This window comes from Cydia strobilella, chromosome 7 (assembly GCF_947568885.1).
Source record: "Cydia strobilella chromosome 7, ilCydStro3.1, whole genome shotgun sequence".
Lineage (NCBI taxonomy): Eukaryota > Metazoa > Arthropoda > Insecta > Lepidoptera > Tortricidae > Cydia > Cydia strobilella.
The window spans coordinates 10761169-10782679 of NC_086047.1; the positions used below are offsets into that span (position 1 = coordinate 10761169).

General features: G+C 37.3%; 2 protein-coding genes across 2 annotated transcripts in view; both read left to right on the plus strand.

Moving 5' to 3' along the window:
• Window positions 1-21511, plus strand: part of LOC134743088 (guanine nucleotide-binding protein-like 3 homolog) — a 172410-nt gene that overhangs the window by 30828 nt on the left and 120071 nt on the right. The window lies entirely within an intron of this gene.
• LOC134743137 (uncharacterized) overlaps window positions 13628-21511 on the plus strand; it is a 71464-nt gene continuing 63580 nt past the window's right edge. The window contains exon 1 of the mRNA XM_063676479.1: window positions 13628-13770. The gene's annotated coding sequence lies outside the window, so the exon portion shown is untranslated. The remainder of the gene's footprint in view (window positions 13771-21511) is intronic.

Genomic DNA, 21511 nt, shown 5'->3' on the forward strand with positions numbered 1-21511 from the left:
TGAGAACCTCCTCCTTTGAAATCTTGAAGTCGGTTAAAAAGTAATAAGAAAGTTGCATTTTATCGACATCCACTTTGCCACTCAAAGTAATAAGATGCAATTTTGAGTTGTTTTTTCACGTTTTGTAGTAGATTTGATTTTTATTATTTGATGTATATAATTATACAGTTATTATACTTATTATTTTCCTCGTGTTGGTGTTTTTTTTTGGTACATGGAAAACCAACAGCGCTATACATATCAAAAAACTATAATAGATTTAGAAAGCCAATTATAGGTTTTCACTTATAGCAACGGAATAAAGTATAACAAGTTTATTGCCTAACTTAATTACACATGTACAAGTTCATACAGCACAAGAACAGAGGATCGATATGAATATGATCGATTATTACAAAAAATAAGTAGAAAAGAAGGTAAAATCTGTTAGGTAGTATATTTAGCCACAGTAAACCTGCGCCAGAATCATTGTCACCCATAAAGCATCTAATTTATTTATTTTTTATTATTGATATCACTAAACATTTGAGGAGTTCCCTCGATTCCTCATGGATCCCATCATCAGAACTGCTTTTTGACAAAAACGGGACCAATCTGTAAGTATATACTTTCAATCAAAAAAAGAATTTTCAAAATCGGTCCAGAAATGAAAGTTATGGAGTAACAAACATTAAAAAAAAAACCGAATTGAGAACCTCCTCCTTTTAAATCTTGAAGTCGGTTAAAAATAGGTAAATCGTAGGTACTGTTGTAAGTTACTTAAATACCTAAGTTATATTTTGTATCTATACAGGCAGACACAGCAAGACGTACCTACAAAGAATGCCCATCTTTTGTATCCGAAAGTTACGGACACTGGAGCCTAATTTCGTTGTTAGGTACTTGCTTCGCCGAAAAGTTTACAAACCATACCGAAATCGCATTTTTGGTACATTGCGGCATTTGATTGGTCGATCTAATTCGATTGCACCTCAGCAATCTATCGCAAATTGATTATCGATGACGCCTGCCCATAAAGGCCATAAATCTGGCCCCAACTTAGTGTTCAGGAGTATTAAATAAAATATGTATCTTGGACATTTGTATCACCAATGCAATGGCCTGCACTTTCGGGTCCGAAAAGAAATGTTTGAACACTAATAAATATGTGTACGATACCACAATACAAAATATCTGGTTTTAAAACCCTGTTCACATCAAGGTACTTACGGTCTATTACTTTCTTAGGTATCTTCTCCTTATCTTTATCTTTGTCTGGTTTATCGTCATTATCATCATCGTCATTCTTAGGTCTCCTGCGCCGGGGCAATCGGAAGAAGTCGAAGAAACAAGGCTCTGGCGCCGCGGCTGCTGTCACTGCAATTAATATTTTGATTTTTTTACCGATTTTTTTATTGAGTCAAGGATGAGGTAAATATGCCGATGACGATAATATGTAAAATGTTCGGTTTGATTTTCAATGGAGCGAACCTAATACAACTGTCTAGGTAATAAGTTAATACCTAATAATATTAGCTATGTCACTAAACTTATTTGCTTGGTAGAAAATACAATAGAAGGCAACATATCGACTGGGGTCAATTGCACGTACCTACAGAACTTGCAATAAATGGCATCCTATTTTATACAACCTGCCGGTGCCGGCTAAGCAGGAGCAACGAATACAATCGATCGACCAAATGCCGTAATCTATCGCAAATCGCATGCGATTATCGGCAAAGTTTGTAGAGGCCAATCCAAATAATGGAAATATTTCACACAAATAATTTGGTTTAAGCTTAAATAGCTATCCTATTAAATTAAGTAAACTGACCTTCATTTTCAACGACGTATGATAATATCTGAAATAATCAAAATTAATATAAATTGTATGTGAAGCCCCAACCCACATTGTATCAGCGTGGGGACTTCCCAACCCATATAGCGCATAAGAGGAAGGCAGGAAGCCCAGCAGTGGGACGTATCTAAGCAGACCTTATTATTATTTAATTATTTTGTTACTTGCTTTAGTCGCTTCTTCGTCAGCGGTAGGCCTCTTGGCTTGATTATAAAAAAAAACAATAAATGTTATTTACCACAATGGATATCGCCAGGACGAACACTATCGAGTGTCTTCTCATACTGGCCTTGTTTTGTCTGACAGTTTAACGTGACAATGCCGAGGAATTTATATACCTAGCAATAATTGGATACGGTCGTACAACGTGGAATATCATTATGTCATACAAAAGACCTAATTAGTGGAATTATTAAATTTTTTACGGACATTATAGTCACGTGTCTATTTTACAAGTATATCTGACGATATTGCTCTATTTGACCATACACAGGCGAATAATAGAAACTTAACGTTCATACAAAATTGCGTGCCTCACGTACTATCAGACTGCTTAGGAAGAGTTGTATATATTGACGTGCGATTCCATAGGGATCGAGGTATGTGCAAGCTACAAGGCTACTGGTACAAGGTCTACAAGTAAAGCATAAAGGATGACTCACGTTAGACCGGGCCGGGCTCAGGCCGGAGTTTCCGGCGCTTCGTATTCTATGGAAAAAATCACGTGATCACCGGTCATAGAAAAGTAAGCGCCCGAAGCTGCGGCCCGGAGCCGAGTGAACCGACCCGGTCTAACGTGAATCCATAATAGTCGCGTTCGACAAGACATCTATACCTACCCCTAGCGTCGAATAATGGTCTATGACCAAAGAGGATATAATAGAATAGCGATCGAAACGATCATTCCATCAGCAGTATAACTGAAAACGATTACCTAAGTAACAACCAAAACGTTTAACTTTACACCTCAAATGGTAAATACGCTTTTCTGACGACTCACTTGGTCTCTGTTTTCAACCCCTGCTAATGTTATCCAAATATCGCCGCAAGAATGAAAAAATCAGTGTGTTTCTCACTAAACGAACGTAATAGAGTTGATTTTTACTTGGCATTGCAGTTAGAGGGCTGCTGATTTAAAATGGTACTTGTAGTATAAGGTGATAACGTAAAACGTCAACATTTGTATGAAATTCCACCCCGATGTCGCCGGAAATCCGGTGACGACTGATACGGGTATCTGACTGAACGCAAAAATGACGGGATTGCTTAAGCTCTTTTTAGGGTTCCGTACCCAAAGGGTAAAAACGGGACCCTATTACTAAGACTTCGCTGTCCGTCTGTCCGTCTGTCTGTCTGTCAACAGGCTGTATCTCATGAACCGTGATAGCAAGATAGTTTAAATTATCACAGATGATGTATTTCTGTTGCCGCTATAACAAGAAATACTAAAAAGTATGGAACCCTCGGTGCGCGAGCCCGACTCGCACTTGGCCGGTTTTTTTAACTTATCAATAGACTGATCCAAAATATTGTGCAGTATGGCAACAACTCCAAAACTCTTTTTACCTATAAGTAATTAGTAGTTACAGAAACATAAAGTCAGCATTAAAATAAAAACAAAGAGAGATCCAAGCTCTGCCTTCCATATCAACTGGAACACTTTTGGACGAGTCCAACTTCCGCCTCTCCGTCGCTCTCCGCCTGGGAGTGAACTGTGTTGTCCCATATCGTTGTCGCTGTGGTGACTCAATTGACCGGTTGGGCCACCATTTACTATCCTGCGGCACATGCGGCAGAAGCGCTCGTCGGGTCTTAATAGCCAGTGCGGGAGCACCGGCCGTTTTGGAACCGACCGTCCTCGCTCGCGATGTCGGTGAAAGACCCGACCCGACGGTATGACCCTCGTGCCGTGGAAGATGGGACGGCCGCTGGTTTGGGACGCAACCTGTGCCGATACCATAGCGCTGTCCCGTCTCCATGGCACTCCAGTGAAGGCTGGCTCGGCTGCATTCAGCCGAGCTCTTCAAGCGGCGCAAGTATGCAACCATAATAGTGGTTGCATATTTGAGTCGTTTGGGGTTGAGACTATGGGGCCTTGGTGGGAAAGCGCCCACAGGTTTTTTATTGAATGTAGCCGCAGGTTAGTGAAATTGACGCGTGACCAGAGGGAGCACAGTGGATCAGCATTGCCATACAACGTGGCAATGCTGCCAGCCTTCTGGGCATGCTGCCAATAGACGGCGATTTGGGGCAGAATTTCAAGTAGTTTGTAGTTTTTCTTTTAAGGCCCTTTATTGTTTGTTGTTATACTAGGTACTAGTCTTTAGTAATTAAAGTTATAATAAGAGAGATGTCTCTTTACTCTATATAGAACAATTTTTCTGTTGCAGATATTTTTCAATGCGAATTGCCGAAATATATCTCTATTTGGAAAACTATTAGAGGATGGCAGATACTTTTTTCGTGTTGTAAAATGTCTAAATGCTGACTAAATATAAAAATATATCCCTCAATAGTGTGTTATTGAGGGATTTATTTTCCTGCAAAATAATATTAAAAATAATAAGTACCTAATTACAATACATCTGAGTCCGCATCCCCTAAACTCCGTCATACTTTTATATTTCCACCCCGTGACAAATTGTTAAAGGAAATTTAACGTCGCCTGTCGTAAACATTCTTTACGTTTCTTTGGGTTCTACGAGTATGTCATGTCGTGGGGAGCGAGCAAGGGCCAATCGATGTTAACACGATTAGAACAGGACTAGGTATAAGGTATGATGCTCTGGGGGCCGATCGGTTTAAACATTTTATGTGAAGCGATGATATACATATATGTAGCCCATTATGGTAATTAGCCTACAAAACTGTTGAATAAAAAAAGAAGTGAATTCCTGGCTAAACTACCCTTTCTTCGTAAGGACTAATTTTATTTTTTCTATATTCTTAAATGTACTATTCAACAGCTGAATTTTTTACCTATAAACTATAGCTTCTTGAACGTGACTAAACGCAGAAGGCAATTTCTGTATTCTTGGTTAGGCTTAAGTACGTATTTCTAAGTTGAGTTAAAATAGTATATATAGGTAGGTAATATAACGTAATCTAACTTTTGGTACATGTGCAATTCATTTCTAAAATGAACAAAAGCGAAAAAATATTTGCTCCTCTTTTAGAGTGCTAACATAAAAATAAAACGGATAAATTATAAGTTCTGCAGGCCTGCTCTCTAACTTCTCAAAATGATCAGAAATCCATAATATCAATCCCATTAGGGCACCCCCTTGATCGAATCTAAATCGAAAATAACACGGTTAGGGCAGGCCTTTAATATATATATCGAGGGTCCGCTGGCCCCTAGGGGGACTGGTTTAAAATTTACTATTCTGCACATTTTCTGGTGCACTTCACGGAAAGACCCATTGGCCCGAGTAGAAAAGCAAACTGTTCGAAGAAAAAGTAATTGTATACACGTTGTACTCTGCCCACCTAGATTTATATCAATCGTCGCTAGACTTGAGTATTTTAAAAATATTGACTTATTTTACTATAATTCAGGTTTGGTTAGATAGTGTCAGTTTACTTTTTATTTTGAGATTTAAGTAAGTAAGTAATCATTTATTGTCAGATTGTGCATGTCAGTATACAGATGTTACAGGTGTTAAGGAAACTATTACATGTAAGATTGCGCTAATGCATATAAAATGTAGCCGCCGCCGGCCGGTAGGCCTCGAACGAGATGGAGCGACGACCTGGTGAAGGTCGCGGGAATTCGGTGGATGCGAGCGGCACAGGATCGGTCGGAGTGGCGAGCCTTGGGGGAGGCCTATGTCCAGCAGTGGACGTCTATCGGCTGACATGATGATGATGATATAAAATATTATATAAAATCGACTTTATCTACCGGTGTATAGATTGAATTGACTTTATCCCTCAATGCTAAGGATCGCGCCCACATCCCACATATGATCTTTCGCATTTCGACTGCACGGTGCAGACTGCCGCCAGCCGACTTCTTCATATCATTCGACAATTTCATACGTGCCCCACCCCGAGCACGTTTGCCATTCATTCGGCCTAAAGTCATATGTTTCTCCACATCATGCATTGTGGAACTTGTGGACGGCATAGTATGTTGTGGAGAGTCGAGTGGCAATGTAGAGCTCTCAGAGAATGGATAGGTTTGTTCTCCTAGCTGTCCATCCTAGCTGGTCAACACCTCAAAAGCGACAACCTTTGCCACGTCACACTTTTAAGGCTTTCGAATATCAGGTAAATCGAAAAAACACCTGGCAATGAAAATTAGATAACAAATGTTGGCCTCAGTTGGTCGGAGTCGGAGTAAAGCACTTATTTTTTAAATCGTAGGTATGGCAAACAAGATTCGAGTCGCTTAAAATATAAAAATTAATCAATAAATAAAGACCTATATATATCCAATGTATTCGCCCATAGGGCTGCGTCTTCAGTCTCAATACACATTACACAGTAGGTACACAAAAAATCTAAAGGTAGCAAAACGAAAGCATTTGTTTCACATCGGTCACGGTTCCATGGGTAATTGTCAAGGTCGCCAAAAGCACGGTCGATATAACTTTTTTCAGTACCTTGACTTGTGATAAAACGCTGATCTAATTTACTTATGTAGACTTGACCACAATACTTATCTCATGTATACTTACAACCGTTCGAATGATTTTAAATTTCGTGCCCATGTTCGGTTAGTGCCATAGACATAACTGCAAGTTCATGTCAAATGGTAGATGCCGCCATCTTTGTAGCGGTTGACACTTTGTCAGTCACGTCGCAAATGGCTTGCTTTTTTTAACCTCACACTCACATACTTTTCCTTTAAAAAAACAAACAGTTTTAGTATTCCTTCTTGGTACAAAGTTGCAAAGATTCAAGGACATTCCTATTAAGGTAAGCGTTGTTTATATTTTTATTTTATTTTCATTTTATAGAAATAATTCTCGCTGCTGAGAGAAGTGCCTATAAAGGCCCACCACACGGGCTCCCAAAATAGCCCGATGGGATGGGCTAACTAAGAACGATGTAGAAGATTTCTCATGTCCAGAACGCAGCTAAAAGGGCCTAAAAAACTTTAGATTTTTGTTAGTTGCGTGTATAAATACCTAAAGGTGTAGGTATAAATACCTAAGTTAGTTATTTTTGTTTCGTATTTCACTGATTTTTTTTCTATACTCCTAATAAGGCCCACTAAAATTGTAAAAAAAAAATTGTAATTTGTAAGGTTATTCGTTGCTTAAATTTAAACAACTGTTAGAATAAGCAGAGGAAAAATGTTGTTTTTAAGGTTTTATAAAGTTGTTATTTGTTTTTTTGATAGATTAAGTTTTGTTAAGCCCAAGATGGCCCACCGTTCAATTATGACCAAAAAATATATTATAAGAGACTGATTACCTAAGAAACGCATTTAATACGTTAATTTTAATGCATCAAGATACATTTTGTTTTAATAACGTTTAGAAATTACTTGCTTAAAATTGGGCCATCATAAGTGCCCATGTTCCTAAAATGGCCCACCTTCGAGGTTTTAAAAATGATTATTTTCTTTAAGATATTTTATTTTATTTACTAACCTTTATGTTGATTTTATTCGCAAATAAATAAGGTATATTTCAATAAAGTTTGATTTCAGAAATCTTTTTTTATATTTGATTTATTTAAGTATTGCAAAAAATGGGCCTTACTAGGCGCAGGCACCTTACATCATAAACTTTGGAGATGAAGGGCCAACCGCAGTAGAAATAAAACCTCGAGCCGCAGTCAGCTAGCAGGCTGAGGTCTTCTTACCTCGCCTAACTTTCTGCTATTGCTTTAATCAATATGTATTGCATTGATCTGCTAGGAGCTAGGACACATAGTAAGTTTATGTGCTTTATTTAATTTATTTTACCGGAAGACCCACTCACACAGCTAGAGTAAACCCCATCAGCGATCTGGTCAAGATCGCATTGAACCGTTCTATTCTAAAGATGATTTACATTAGATTTTTTTCGTCTGATATAATGACTTTACACCACGATAAGTAACTAATCTCAGCCAATGTGAATCGGTCGTCGACAAACGCCAAACTAAAAGAATTAAAACCGGCCAAGTGCAAGTCGGACTCGCGCACTAAGGGTTCCGTACCATTACGCAAAAAATGGCAAAAAAAACACTTTGTTCATTGTATGGGAGCCCCACTTAATTAATATTTATTTTTCACCTCAGCAGCTCGAACAAGCCTACTTTCGTCACTCCAGGAAGTGAAACAATGTAGCTTTTTAATTTAGTGAAGGCCAATTACTTCCATACTTTTATTACATTTTTTTACGGTACGGTACGGTACGGTACGGTACGGTTCTGTCCGGTCCGGTCCGGTCCGGTACGGTACGGTCCGGTCCGGTCCGTCCGGTTTCGTCTCGTATCGTATCTTATCGTATCGTACATATTATAATACTTTTTTTTCTGTTTATTCTGTTTAATTCGAAATACATTTTAACCTTTAATATGTTCTCACTACTGACGTGAAAAATTATGTGTGCAACACGAGAGCAAAGTTATTTTACATCTCGTGTTTTTGAGTCCCTCGCTACGCTCAAGATTCTACCTTAGAATCACTCGCTTCGCTCGTGATTCAATTATAGAATCTTTCGCTTTCTCGGGACTCAAAATAAACACTCGCAAGAAAAACCAACTTTCCTCTCTTGTTGCACAAATAACTATTATACTGTTTTTAGTATTTGTTGTTATATATAGCGGCAACAGAAATACTCATCTGTGAAAATTTCAACTGTCTAGCTATCACGGTTCATATGAGATACAGCCTGGTGACAGACAGACGGACAGCGGAATCTTAGTAATAGGGTCCCGTTTTTACCCTTTGGGTACGGAACCCTAAAAATGAGTCGGAAAGACGGATGCTACGAAAAGTCACGTGACTACATCCATACATTATTTAAGTTTCAATTGGCGTTTTCTGCCAACGATTGTCATCTTAGCTAGGTCCCCTGCACATTTACTATGGAAACAGACTGATGTGGGATGTGGGAGCAAGTCAATGTACTATGTACCCTACTTCACTTGTGCTATAGTGAACTCAGAACACCTCGCGCCGATTCAAATTTGCTTACCAAGCGATTAACACCCTTATATCAACGATATAGCGTCTAACACGCGGATAACGATGAAACTATGGAAAATGTGGATGATGTAATGTTGTTTAGTGCCTCAAGTAAGCCGCAGGCGCTAACTCATTGTTCCTTTGTTAGTATTTCGAGAGATTGTCTCAGCTTCCTGGTGTGTTGTTTTGATACTAAGTTGGTAACATTTAAAGATAAAGATATTTTAAGATAAAGAGATTTTCCGTCTAGCTAATGCATGCGTTTAGATTTATCTATTGGACCTGAAGTCTAAATGACATGATTGTATATAGTACAGCGAGCATAGCATAGCGAGCGAGCATTTAGGGTGTCATAAAACCGGCAAAGTGCGAGTCGGACTCGCGCTCGAAAGGTTCAGTACCATTACGCAAAAAACGGCAAAAAATCACGTTTGTTGTATGGGAGCCCCACTTAAATATTTATTTTATTCTGTTTTTAGTATTTGTTGTTAAAGCGGCAACAGAAATACATCATCTGTAATAATTTCAACTGTCTAGTCTAGCTATCACGGTTCGTGAGATACAGCCTGGTGACAGACGGACAGACAGACAGATAGATAGACAGACAGCGGAGTCTTTGTGATAGGGTCCCGTTTTTATCCTTTGGGTACGGAACCCTAAAAAAAATGTAGCTACAAAGAACTTATTTTTTATAAAATCTAAGTAACTTCAGTTTCGTAAAGAAACACTCAGTTCAGTTTCAGTTTAATATATATATATAGGTATAGTTTTATAGGACAACGGAATACACTGTAGGCGAATTCAAGTCCTAAACTAAGAAACTAAAAATTACTTCTTTTCAAGTTATTCATAGGGTTATTTTTTTGCCTGTTGACCATGACTTTTATCTGCGAGAGCATCACAAGATTCACAAGTTTGATAACATGTTTTTTTAATATTGTATAAAACGAAATGGGTATTTATTATATAATACGACGCGATTTGAACTAATTTAAGTAGGTACCACAATACATATTAGACAACATTACTTCATGGAGAATTGAAAAGTAGGTATTTGTTTTAATGACAAATACATGTTTTAATGGCTGTAACAAAAATAGCGGGGAACCGTTTATATAAGAGCATATTCGGTATTATGTTCTGATTCGGAAAAAGTAGAAGAAATTTTTTTGTACGCGAAAAAACTTTTTGGGGCTGGCCTTCCCAGTCGGCCAACACTTCAATACAAAGCCCAAAAATGTTTCACGTCTAAAATGTTTCTTCTGCTTTTTCCTAATCATAACACGATACCGAATATGCCCTTAAACGGATCCTCACTATTTTTGTTACACCGTGTATAATGGACGCTTCTAAGGTAAAAAACAAAACAGTTGCTTCTAGAACTCAGGAGCGGTATTCGACATGCGTTAAGTGACGTTACGTGTTGAACTTCAGTTGAATGGAAGAAATCGTGTGTTGTTGAATAGGTAAATTTGACATTAGCAATCCACAGTTAGGTGACAACGAAACCAAACCGAACCACGACGAGTTCAGAGCCATTTTAAACCGTATAGTAGTAAGAAAACAAAGTTGATTTTTGTTGAATAATTTTTTCAATGAATGAGTTTTGGTTGTGTACCAAATGATACTTTCCACGGTTGATGAACAAATGATTCATTCCACTGTTGAACTGATGTTGAAGACGAAACTGACAGTTGTGCATCTCGAATAGGGCCCCAGGAGTTTAAGTCCAGAAACGTAAAGTTGAAAAAGTAGACTACCTATTCTATACACTAGCTTCTGCCCGCGATCTCGTCTGCGTGGGATGATGATGATGATGATGTTTATTGATAACAACTATCCTATGTCCTTCCTCGGGCCTCAAACTATCTCCATTCAGCGCCATACTTGACGAAGTATGGCGCTCCTATGAGATATGTATGTGTTGTCAATGTCGATTCGGTGTAAATTTAGCGTATATAGTTAGTTTAATTTCTATACAAATTCTTATTTAGGTATTATTAATTCCCCAATACATTCTTTAACTTAGATCTCAGGAAAACTTGGATAAATTTGAAATGATAAGTCACTTTCATCAGATATGTCATCAGATAATCCCATAGAGCTCTAAATGTTCAAATTTGTGGAAATGTTCACGCAAAGTATTTAAGCTATTGTTTATTTAGTGTATAACCGACGACCTATAACTATAAGAAACAAGACGGAGTATGTACTTATGAAGCTATAGTATTCAATATTATACAATGAATGTAGTGAACAATCTTTTGCCATCGTATTATCTTGGAAACCTTCGTATTTTGTCATGCTACTTCAGTCAACCTCAGTACTTTTATAGGTACTGAGACTGACTGAAATAGCATAACACTTTCGTGCGTTTCCGTGAAAATACGATGGTAAAGGATTATTCACTACATCTGTATTAAGTAACCTAATAACCTAAACTGTAAGTGCCAATTCATGTGAAGGCTGATGTGGGATGGTGTCTGCTATATGATGATTGTGACGAGCCATGGTGCTAGTAATTATTATCACATATTATGTTTAGGCTTTTAATATCAATAAGCTGCGTTACCATCAGGTAGAATAAAGAAATTATAGCATTTTTTTCTTAAGTTTAAATAAATCAATTACCTATCACTTACGTTAAATCGTAGAATCGTAGCAAGTGGAAATCCGTGGTCTCTGCCTACCCCTCCGGGAAATAGGTGTGATTATATGTATGTATAGCGTGAAATTAGCTGTAGTGTACTCATTGAAGAAGATTTAATTTCTAATCGGATCGTGTCGCGGGTGCAACGAATATCTCGAAAAGAGCTTTGGATACGTACGTATTGACCCAATTCAGAACATAGCCTCAGTTTAATACAGACGGACTAAAATGCAAGAACTAGCATTTCATAATTTGCGTAATGGTATAACGAACTTTCTATCTAATACTTCATTCATATTTCTGAAAGACGAAAAGCACACGGTAGGATGAGGTTTAAAGAGACCTATGGCGAGGCGGGCGAATAACTTTATTCCGATCGGCTTGAGTCTTGACAACAGACTCAACAGACAGTAAAATCTGGTTTTTACGCCATTGAACTTTTTCTGCCTCTGTACATTTATAAATCCATTTCGAACTACTAGTCCTTTGATTGTATTGTTACAGTGTTTTTAAAAAAATCCCTACACATATTATAAACCCTCTATGATTGATTTGATTAAAAATCAAATGCCACAATGCCGGACATGATATGTGGTTACTGAACACATAATAGAGACCTTATAATATACTAGCCTTTGTCCGCGACTTCGTCTGCGTGGAGTTAGTAATTTGGGTAGCTTATTTTTTATCCAATCTGCTTTTTATCGATTCCCCATACAAACTTGCACCCCCCTTTTCACCCCCTTAAAGGATGACTTCATAAAAACTATGTCCTTCCCCTGGACTCAAACTATCTCTATATCAAATTTCAACTAAATCGGGTCAGCGGTTTAAGGGTGAAGAGGTAACAGACAGACAGACGGACACACTTTCGCGTTTATAATATTACATAATTACTATAAGTAGGCATTAAATCACTTGTGTGATGTTTTAATGGAACTCGCTTTCAGCTCGTTTCATAAACTCACTCTCGTATTTTAATGCTTTTCATTATGTAGCAGACGTAGCAGTCACATAACACTCAATGGATTATAGATCAGGCTTGCTTATAATATGGTGGCCCACAGCCACATAACATTTTTTTAGATATCATATCTCAGAATGATGAAGATACCAAAGTTTAGTCCATGCCATGCAGATACAGCTTTAGATTGTTGCACATCAGCACTTTTATTCAACTAATATTCGAACATTCCATTACTCTAATTAAAACGAAGAAGCCTCATCTGTAAAGCGTGCAACGGAGAGCTTGAAAAGCCTCGACAGGTCTGAACCTACATATTGACCTAATTCAAAGTATTTCAAAGTCTGTCAAACCGCCAAATGGTGCAGAAACCAGGGTGTTCTAGATTGCAGCCCGGGATGCACCGCTGCACGATGCGAGTCGCCGAACTCACTCATACCTGTACTAAGCGAGAGCCAATTCGAGGAAATGCGAGAGCGGATGCTGGTTGTTGGACGCTGTACATTGCTGCTCTTATACTCTAGGAAAGTTAGGGGTAAGATAATTTTATTATTTATACATATAATAATTTCTTTTTAATGATGAATATTCGGGAAATATGATCGTATAATCAAAATATGATATTATAGACGATGTTTTGCTGCTGGAGTTTTGAACTTTTCCTTTCCCAGAAACCAGAAACTCTCCCTCTGTTTCTCCAGTCAATTAATCATAAGATTCATAAGAAATGCTAATAAAAATACTAGTGTTTAGAAATCAGTAGCTAGGTGATCACTTTCTTTATTTCTTTTATAAATAAATACGTATTTAATTTACGTTTTATATAGTTGTGCTGGTAAGGGTTTAATATAATGTAGGTGCATTTGTTCCTTAAATAATTCACATTTATACGTCATATACAAATATATGTAAGTCCTCCTAATAGTATCAGAATATAAAATAGCTTACCACCCAAAATCTAAGTTAGAAATCAGTGTATATCAAATCTAAGTAATCTGCGATGCTCCCATGGTATGGAGGCTCGCCCCTCCCGCCCTCTCAAAGAGGGCAGCCCTCAGTTCTCTCGCCTTCTCCGCGTCAACCGCACGCGCGTGTACAGTGCCAATAATTGTATTAAAAAACGTGCTGTGTTCCAATTTATCACATAAAAACTATCGGATTTTCACTCCTGTAAGTCTTTATCCCCTAAGGTACGTTATTTAAGACGATTTCTGTACTGTGCGTGTCCAAAGGTGAATGAATCTCAGCTTAACAGGGACTGTACGGAGATAAGTTGTGTTTTTCAATTCAAACACCTGTTTTGCCTCGTAAACGTGACTGCCATGTCTAATTTATCGTTTTACGCAGTTGATGGCTTACAGTTAGCTTACATATCAAATTAAAACGGGAAAATTTAGAAGGTTTTCGGATATTGTACGGTTTTCAGGTTGACCAGCATTGGTTACATTAAGAACTTGCTTGTTTTGCATCGACGTTTGTCTGATCCTGGATTCGTATTGTATTCTTATTATTTAAAGTTGCCGTCGAATTAGACAGGTATCTCATATTGGCTTTGGTAGGTCTTCAAACAGCACCTCAAATAACTACGCAACCGAAGTTCTCAAAATGCGACTCTACCTATACATATATATGTATATAGTTATTTAATATAAAATTTAAGCATTCGCTATAAAGTATTTCTGCTGCTGATTATACTATCGCATAATACTTATATCTTACCATAGATATTGATACCGTGTAAAACAAATGCTTAAAAAAACTTATAAGACTACGTTGAAAACCGTAGGGTAGGCAGAGTAAGCAGTATTTTTCCTGAAAGAATTAAATGCTCGGTTGTATAGAGGGTTAACCTTTAATCTTTTGAAGTTTCCTTTATTAAACGGGTATTTCAAGTTCTGTTAATGAAATTAAATGTAAATAACTTCAAACGGTCCTTACGAGTACCATTGGCTCGGATATTCATTAAACTGAGAGGTCTAAAAGGTAGCTAGGTACCCTTGAGGATTTATGAGGAGGACTTGCTTACAGACGAGTGTAAACTGCTTAGCGTAAGAAAATTATATATTTTGAACACGACCTTAAAGTTACATAGGACTCTAACCTATAAACCACCTACGTCAACACAAAGAAGAAAAGATAAAGTAGTTGTCCTCTCTAACACAAAGTCTCTTTTCGCCAAAAGGCAATTTGTTTACCATTCTGCCTACTTGTATAATAATATAAATAATATTATCTCGATTTATTCACTGCAATCGTATAATTTTAAGAAAACACTTTTAGAATGGTTAATTAACCTAAGTTACAAGGAAACTGAAAACCTAATATATCACGTATCTTAAATATTGCAACAATAATAAAATAAAAATAAAAAAACAACTTTTTCAAACATATTCATATCAATCAAAATTAAACTATCGTTAGACATATTTCAAAATATTTAAATCACTACGGTTATTATATAAACACATTCACACATATGCACACACATTCACTCACACACACACACACACACACACACACACACACACACACACACACACACACACACACACACACACACACACACACACACACACACACACACACACACACACACACACACACACACACACACACACACACACACACACACACACACACACACACACAGGTTTTATCTCAATTTTGTAAATTCAATTGTTTTGAGTGCACTAATTTCTCAACATTATATCATAATTTTGTTTTTAAATTTAATTTTAAATAATAATTTTAATTTTACTTAATTGTAATAAATTATATGTTAAACTTTACTTTAGCTAAAGTTCATACTAATTATATAATATCTTCACCTAAATATTACTTCAAATGATATGTTCGGTTACTATTTATAAACCCTTAATAGTAGTAGCGGGGTCTTCTGCCACAAGTATTTACAATACTTACAAGGAGATTCCAAGCATAACTAAATTGTAAATTGTGAAATGTTTTAACCAAAATAAACAATTTTTCATTTTCATTTTCATTTTCACAGATGGGGTAATGGGCGATGAATGAATATTAAACTACCAATTAAAATACGATCTCATTTCACGTACCGAATGTATCCCAATCTAAATACTTAAGATGGAAGTGCGTCTACGCTCCAGTTTACTTCCTTATTGAGACCCTTTTTGGTTTTCTATATGAACTATGTTTGTTTGTTTGTCCTTCCTTTAAGAAGGTGCCAGTATTGTTGAATGATAGTAATTACATATACTGTATTACCCTTAGAAGTTGCCTCCGTGCGCTATAACTACAGCAGTTATGTTCCTTAAGATGCCACACGTATACATCAAACTTATACTTTAGAAGTTTAAATTCAACTAAGAACGTAAACCCTTCAGCACGAAATATCAAAGTGGTCGTTTAGGTACAACACAGTCTAACGCCCCTGACATTACGGTCGTGTTCACACTGAGCGTTGTCCGGCGCTGATGGTAGCTTCAAAAACTAGAGACAGCGGTTCGGAACATTCTTAAGGCAACATCCTTTCTCTCGTGACCTATTTGTTGGAGTGAGGTTTGATTTAATTCCTGTGCAGATCGCAGTTCGAAGGCCTGGAAAAGGAACAGGACAGAGGCAGGGATCACGTACGTATTGACGAGGGTTGGTTTTTAACTTTGCAATATATTTTTCGCTAAGTAATACATTTACAGTAGGAACAGTAAAAAAAATACTTTAGTTAATTACGGAGTGGGAGCCCGAAAACTAGAATCGGGGATCTGGCTGACCCTGCCTCCTTAGGATAGAGATCAGTGAAGAAATTGGGGGAGAGGCTTTTGCTTCAAAAAAAAGCTACCATTATTATGCTACCATAATAACATGTTGATAAATATAGGTAGGTACCTACAGCACAGATACACTGTGTCACATACGCAACACAGCTCCTCATAAAATATGAAAATATCAAATCAAATGAAATGGGTACCTACTTGTGTTGAAATTTGTAATGCTGATTAACAATAATAAAACGCATTTAACATGAAAACGAGTATTGTGTTTTTATGACTATACTAAATTAGTAAGTAAATTACGTAAACAAAACTTACATGATGTGTTATTTTTTTTTGGCTAGTTACCGATGAATTTTATATCCATCAAAGTCATCGTTACTAACGCAGCGTACTTAACAACACGCGAACGCAAAGCGAAGCGATGCGACGCGGGGTGAATCAATCGGCGGGATGGTATAGGCCCGCCGCGCCGCTTCGCTTCGCGGTCGCGAGTTGTTCGCTACGTAAGACGCAGCGTTATAACGCTTATAACGCGATTTACGGATATTTTATGGAAATTGCTATCTCTACGGATTCTATTGAAGTTAAGTGATGAATCTGACGAGTGAAGATTTTGATTGTTTTGTCAACTATAAGTATTAATCCTTATTACATGCAAATCTATCGAAAACAGCAATAAAATAGTAATTTATCTACTGCGCGATTAAAACTTTAACCTTTTAACGTCATGTCTGTAGCCACATTATGTAAAGTACCTTCGGTTATTCTTATCAAGTTGTTATCGCCTTGGAGCGCGGTAACACGTACCTTAAGGTAAAATATAGGTACCTATATCCTAGAAGTCAATGACAAACTGGGACGTGAACAAAATATATAATAATGTAATAAGATGCTTGCAAAAGATGCCGCTGATTATGAGGAGATTTACAATTTTAACTACTTACCGTTATCAAAAGTGACAACATCGGTAGAGTAGAGTTCATAATATGGCGTGTAATAAAGCACATAGGCAGAGGCTTATTTATTATTTTTTGAGTTCAAAAACCTGATGAATGTAATGATTGAACTGGAATCTATTCCTAACTTCATCACTACATAGTATAAAACAAAGTCGCTTTCCGCTGTCTGTCCGTCTGTCCCTATGTATGCTTAGATCTTTAAAACTACGCAACGGATTTTGATGCGGTTTTTTTTAAATAGTGATTCAAGAGGAAGGTTTATATTTATAATTTGTAAAGGTTTTGTGTAAATTAGTTAAACTACCCGTGCGAAACCGGGGCGGGTCGCTAGTAAAGCTCAACGTTGTGTTGTGACATTCAACCCAATCATCATTGATAGAAAAGTTTCGTCACGTGACAGCTTATAAGGCGGGCTCCATAATCTTGATAACGATTACTATAAACTGAAATAGATATCATACACTAAAGAAAAAGTGACCAAGTTCACCGGTGGCCGAGACGGGAAAAAAAAACACAAATCAAAATATTTGATAAAAATAATTTGATTTGTTCCCTAGTTGGATCTTGAGATTGTGTAGCAAATAGGTGGCGGCGCGTCGAACATAGCCGTTGGGTAAAGTGGAGCCTATTTAACTTGCTTTTTCATCAATTTCTAGGATAATTGCCTGAAAATATAAACACATATACATACAGACACATATAGCTGTATGTAAATATTTTGATCCACCCTATAGTTGGGTTGTCTCGAGTTCCATCATGGACGCTCCGTCACTGGTACCTACTTACCTGCTATTATTAAAGTACGCACGCAGTGTAGAATTGCAGATCGTTTAAAGAGCTCCATCCAGACTATGTTAGTACCTAACCCTAAAGTGCCTCAAGCCTTTTGCGTGCAATGAAATGCAGCGATGCAGGTTCGTGCAAGCACGACGCGCCCTTTGTTTGACAATTAGTTCGTTGACGTCGCTGACGCTGGCAATCAGCCTGTTTGGTTAGTTCGCGATCAAACGGGTTGCTGAGGATTATTGGCTAATTTATATTTGACAGATACCAATCACGCGCAACGTAACTACGTACAGTCAGCAACAATAGTAGCGCATGAAACAACGCGCCAAAATTATCTGCCACCCCACCCTCGATTACTTTTCCAATCTGAGATACCTATTCATTTGAGTGCAGGGGTAACTTCTGTTAAGCCACATTTAGACGGTTCAAGAACTTGCATGCGTATTTCGTTACATTGCGGTATTTGGTCGATCGACTGAATTCATGTATGTTATACATATAACTTATAACTACAGAGGACAATGCAATGCAATGAATCGAATAGTTATTGCATGCAAATAGGGTAGTTGGCACATGTTGAATTTTATAACTAAATCTAGTTAAATAGATGACAAGGTTAACTGGAAGAGATCCCTCAAAGGGATAAGTTCGCCTTTGTACATCTTACTATTTGTACCATGTAATTTTTAATGTGTATATTTGTACAATAAAGAGTTTACTACTACTACTACTAGATAGAAAATGAGCAATTTATCACAATAAATAGGAAGCTTAAAAAATATATGGGAATAAAAAACAAGACCTATGAGGTTTCGAAAAATAAACTTTTTTTAAACTTTCAAATAGGAAATTTATTCCTTACATTTATTTTTATTCCTTACATTTTATTTAAAAAAATATTGTATAGCAACAATATACATAAACACAACATTTCACCGACAAAATCGCAATTTCCTTGTTTTCCATAAATCGAAACGGCTTCTAAGCAAAGCGGCTTCTAAGAAAAGTGACACAGTGACGTCACGATGTCTTGCCATTTTGTTAGAGCGTTTCGTCAGTTAAAGCGCGGGTGCCAGACTTTGACCATCATTTTGTGACTTTTGTATTGCTTTAATGGGGCTTTAGTTCTATATAATTTACAAGAACTGGCACCGAATTTTTTGGTTTACAGATTGGTACATAACTTTCACCAGTTTTAAAAATTCGACCTGTATCTTGAACTTTTCCACAGAGTTCCGACTTGTTAGTGTCGTTCGTTTTTAGGGTTCCGTACCCAAAGGGTAAAAACGGGACCCTATTACTAAGAATCCGCTGTCCGTCTGTCCGTCCGTCTGTCCGTCTGTCTGTCTGTCACCAGTATCTCATGAACCGTGATAGCTAGACAGTTGAAATTTTCACAGATGATGTATTTCTGTTGCCGCTATAACAACAAATACTAAAAACAGAATAATATAAATATTTTAATGGGGCTCCCATACAACAAACGTGATTTTTTGCTGTTTTTTCCGTAATGGTACGGAACCCTTCGTGCGCGAGTTATACTCGCACTTGGCCGGTTTTTGTTTTCAAAACATGTATTGTCATAGCATATATGTAGTTGTTGTGACGTCAACCGGAGTCAAAACTATTCGAATACCTAAGGTCTGTTTTTTTATTTCGTAGACTAAAATGACGTTTCATGTGTAAGACATGACATTTCTTAGTACCACATGAAATGTCATTTTAGTCTACGGAATAAAAAAACAGAATATACTTCCTATTGAAAATAACATACGAAGGACAGAAAAAAATTAAAAAAAAAACGAATACAGCGAAAATAACAAAAATGGAAACCTGCGCGACTGAACCTGAAAGCATAATGTGATTTTATAAAACAAAAGATCGTATTCAGCCTCAACTAAGTACACCTCGTATGAATCACGGGGGAGACATAATATAAATCGTAGTTTCCTCAACAATTTGTAAACCTGTCTACGGGAAATCCTACAAAAATCCGCTCCCCATACCGCATGAGGGCCTTGCTTTCAAATAACGCATAGCCCTGCGCCGGTTGAAACTAATTTTCCGCTTGTATCGTCTGGCATGGTCTAGCCTTTTCAGCCGGGGTTGAATTTATTCGCGAGAAATGATAAAAACGTTTTTCATAACCATTCGTAGATGTGGGATGTGGCAGAAGGTTTTTAATATATTTATTATAAGATTATTATAAGAGCAGGGGCTCCGTTGACTAAGTTGAAAGTGAAGGGGGCGCCACCGGCTATCACCTAATAGCAACGGAGTGGTGTTTTGACTATTAGATAAACCTACAGAGCAATAGTTACTTTCCACCCGCCGTTACGTTTGTCCCTGCTCTCCCCTACTTACGTCTAAACCAATTGCATGTATTTTATTAAATACGTGCTAGGACATTCAACTTTTAACACGCAGTGGTAAAAATTTTACAGGTATCAGTGAAATATCAAAAATACTTCAAATTTCCTCTTAAAAAATGACTCATAATTGGTGTAAGTAGTTACTGCGGAAAGCGAAGACCAGTATTTTTATAGATCTCAAGCTTTAAAAGGGGTTTGCAAAATGCAGAATCTACGATCACTAGATACATCTGTAAATCAATTCCCTTGTCCCGCCGCGGTAAGAGCACGGTGAGCACGGCAGACCGGTTCTGTTGCGCCAGACAACGTCTGCGATGTTAGCGGATAAACTGTACCAAGTCTGACTGTAACCAATTATATTATAAGTCGAGTGAATGCTAAATGTAGGAATCGTTTAGGAAGAAAATAACTTTAAAAAAACCTTTGGCTTTCGCCAATTATGTAAAACATGACGTCGACATCGGTACTCGTTAAGTCGTAGTTAAACATGAAAACAAGATTTTAGTTAGTTTGCACATTACAGATAAGATTAAATCCATCCATTATATCCATTATAATATTATAAGTGAGAAAGTGTGTCTGTCTTTCTGTCTCTCTGTTACCTCTTCGCGCTTAAACCGCTGAACGGATTTAGTTTAAATTTGGCATAGAGATTTTATCTTTGGCATAGAGTTTAAATTATGGGGAAGGACATAGGATGGTTTTTATGTCGGAAGTCACCCCTAAAGAGGGTGAAAAGGGTGGTGGAAATGAGAAAATTAATGAATTGCCTGTTAATTGGTGTTAGCAATTAAGCATATTACGCTCAAAATTATTGCCATTAGATTTTATCCAGGCGATATACTTACTCTTACTGCTGGTACTAATTCCACGCAGACGAAGTCGCGGGCACAATCTAGTTTAGTATATATTTGCCTTTAATTTAGAACATGACATGCAATGCAACATCTTCGTCTTAAGATTTTATTGCATGACGAATAAAGGCCTAAAAAATTATCCAAATAACTGCATTTTTACTCGAACAAAACAATGTCTTTATCGATAACGTACAAAACAACAGTT